Source organism: Papaver somniferum, chromosome 2 (genome assembly GCF_003573695.1).
Source record: "Papaver somniferum cultivar HN1 chromosome 2, ASM357369v1, whole genome shotgun sequence".
In the NCBI taxonomy this organism is placed as follows: Eukaryota; Viridiplantae; Streptophyta; class Magnoliopsida; order Ranunculales; family Papaveraceae; genus Papaver; species Papaver somniferum.
In genome coordinates, this window is record NC_039359.1 from 110,887,186 (window position 1) to 110,890,787 (window position 3,602).

The 3,602-nt window shown below is 34.0% G+C and overlaps 1 long non-coding RNA gene across 2 annotated transcripts; it reads right to left on the reverse strand.

The window, feature by feature from the left end:
• Positions 1-1,963: 1,963 nt before the first annotated feature.
• Positions 1,964-3,052, reverse strand: LOC113353802. 2 transcript variants are annotated; one of them, XR_003361541.1, is made up of 3 exons: positions 2,996-3,052; positions 2,214-2,342; positions 1,964-2,076 (listed from the first exon to the last, which is right to left on the reverse strand). It is a non-coding gene; the product is annotated as an uncharacterized LOC113353802 (long non-coding RNA). The 2 variants fall into 2 exon arrangements; XR_003361542.1 differs by having other exon boundaries at positions 3,003-3,039.
• Positions 3,053-3,602: the final 550 nt, after the last annotated feature.

Genomic DNA, 3,602 nt, shown 5'->3' on the forward strand with positions numbered 1-3,602 from the left:
GTCGGCTTCCAACCGATAAAAGTTTTACACAAATATCATGGGAATTCACTTCTTAGCATCCATATATTATTATAAGATTTCTAATCACATGTCATGAGTTCAAAAAACTATGAGACCATGCCTTAAGTTTGAATAAAATACCTTTAATCATGTGACACTTAAAAAAAATAAGAATATAGCAATGCCCTAAAACGTAGCAACAGAGTGAAAAACTTGACAAAGCATAATTAATAAGAAAATTTGATGCAACAAATTCGACACGTAATGGAATCAGTAACCATTCTCAAATCAACTTGTAAAGAAACTACATGCCAAAAAAATAAATTATTCGATGAATCACATAGATTGTTACTTCAATTGTTTTCGCAAGTAATATAGCAATGTTACTTATATTGTTAAAGAGGAACCAATGATGCCGCAACTTCGGAAAAATCATATCCAGATGCTACTATTCCACCCAAAATATACTATAAAATATTTTTTTTCTATTACTCGATGGTTTTCTCACAAATTCTCAATTCTTTTCCTACCGGATCTCCTCCTTCAATTTGCCTCCTCTTCAACATAAAAAAAAGCTGCCTATATATAGTCACTTCCCATCAACTACTTTGGATAATAATCTTCGTTATTGATTTTCCAGTAATACAATTTGTGTATTATCCACCGATCCATCACAATCTTTTGTAACATGGTTTTCATTTATGTATTACATTTCGTAATACCAACAACAAAACAAGAAAAGAAGGATAAAAAAATATGATCAATAACAAAACTTAAACAAACTTATTTAGGTGTATTGAGGCGAGTAATCTCCTTACTTAAGACATTTAAGCCATGTACTTCATGTTATTACAGTGTATGGCATATGTCTCCAGCATTCAAAAATACCTTTAGATCTTCTCACATCACTTGAGGATCACCAAACATCGAACCCGAATGGATGTAGCACAAACTCTTCTTTAACTCTTGAAGACAACATGCAAACTACAATTTTTCTAGTACTAGTTTTGACTCTAAAAATCATTCATGCAATGGAGAATGTGTGGGGTTTATATAGGTTCAAGGAGACTCTTGGAGATATACTTTCGCGAAGAGTCACATCGTTTATGGAGAGTCACATCCCTTGGGATAAGACATCATATGTTGCAAAGGATTAAGTGAGTGGACACACTAATTCATATTTCTATGTAAAATTTCCAACAATCCCCACATTGAATAGGAATTCTTGCAAACTTAATGAAGACAATAGAAAGAGTTTGTGCGCGGAACATCATTGCATCGGGATTGGTAGCTTTTGGCTTTGGGTCTTCCGTAGTGAATACCTACCGTTTACTAGTTGCTCAGTGAACGAGATGTCTGGAACTGCTCAACTTTTTGATGTAAACCGATGCAATAGATATATATCACACAATTTATTCCCTTACATATTCGGTTTTCGGTTGTGTTTATTTCGGCTCTGAATGATGTTGTTTTTTCATGAGTGCTCTAGAGTAACGTAGTCTTATAGTTATCATAAAAGTTGCACCATTTCACACTCATATAGGTGATTTCCTATTTGAAAGTATCCTGCCATATTTTTCTTAGTCTAACTAAGCCATGGGAATCATTAAGAAAAATTCATGACTTAAAACCACTAAAATGAGGTTTGCTAATGTGAACTACTAGCTAGGACTTATCTGTAAAGTGAAGAAAAAACCAAAAAATGAAAATGTTCTACTTATATTTAATTCATGTTTTTATTTATTTATTAAGAGAGAATTCGCTTATGTAATTAAAGTCTATTTACTCGTAAAAAACGAGCACATTCCAGAATACGTAATTCTGAATCAACAACTAAAATTAAGATCCACCGATGATGAGGTTTGGTATTTCGTAATCTCTTTTTTTAAATTATATTGAATTCTTGAAAACAAGCATATCCTCAAAGCATTCTCAGATTGTAAATGTTACTCCAATATAGTAGTAAGGTCACTGGTTGATGATACCCGTGACCTGAATTCGAAATTCGTAGCATCAATCGCGGGTGACTTCATCGAGTTCCTCCAAAATCTCGTTGCTGCCCTGGTGCTCCATAGACTAATTGAGCAAAATAATAGGAAAATGGGATTAAGAATAAGAATGATTGGGTTTGAAGCATTTAGGAAGATATGACGAGATCAACATATTTTCCACATAACTCAAAAGCTTCGGAGCCAAAGTACTGAAGTAGTTACCTTGACCTGAGCATTCTTAGAAGGTACTGCATTCGAACAAAAGTTCCTAGAAGCTCCTTGGGAGAGCCTTTGAGAAACGAGTCTTCCTACAGCTCTCAGTGCCATTTTCAGAAGCTGTCTCTCTTTAGCCTTAAAAAGAAAGAATAGATTTCCTTAACATGCTCAAACCTTACAATCATCAAAAAAGAAACACTAATTATTGATATTTCTCTAATCACATGAGTTGTGTGTGTATATTCGACACACCATAATACGATTGAAGCACGGATAGCATCGATACTGCAAACCATGCACCATTTATGCATCTATTTCATGGCTAGAGGTGTGAATATCTTATAGCCACTACAGACACTGTACATGGGATTGTAGCAAAAACTAAATTCAGTGTGTAAAAACACATCGTATGCAATAAACTATGGCCCATCTAGACCTATATTAGATGCAGAACGGAGAAAGAAAATCTCTTCGACAGAAGTAGTTTTCCATCCCATCTCTCGCTAACACATTAAAACCGCAATTGAGGTTAAAATCCCCCAATGATGAAATATCAATTCAATAATTTGATATATTTCTTATTATAACCTAAAAAATTTACCCAAATTGGATATTCGCATAAATTTCTACAACGAACAGATGAAGATACAGAAAAACCCTTAAATTGAAGCTTCTTTACACACAAAAATAAATAAATCTTAAGGAAAAAAATGAAAAAACCGAAGCTAGAAATTAGAGTAAAAGAAGGGAAATCGATCAAACTCTGAAACCAACGTAGATAAATATACCTCTTACCTCCCCTCTACAAATTTTGGTTGGAAAACCCTGATCTTTCTCCCTCTCGGTTTCGTCTTTTCCTTTTTCTTTTCTCTCGGATGCCCCAGGAATAATTGATTGTTTCGTACTCCGTCCGTACCACAGAGGGACCAATTCTGTTTTAGATTAAGACACTTTTTTTTTTTTATACATTTCTATGTTTTTTCCAGTTTTACTCTTAATTATATTCCCAATGTTAGAGACATATATTTAATTGTGATGATTTCCAAGTAAATAAATAGCGATAATATAAGTAAAAAACCGTTTTGAAATTTGGACTTCACTTATATATTGGTACAAGGAAAAATGGAAATTCCGCATATATAATAGGTACGGAGTGAGTATATAAAAGGGGAGAGAAAATGCTTCAAAAAAAAGGAAAAAAGGGAGAGAGAGGTCTGTCCCGGACACGTGTCTGGATTGTCAATGGGATTTCAATTCCGTAATCGATAATCTGGGTTTCTATTGGAAATTTTCCGACATAACAATAATGGAAAAACGATACTGGAATGTCGGTGATTTTTGTCTTACCGGAACGGTATCAGTTGAGGCACTTACTGTTAGGTTAATTACGAATGC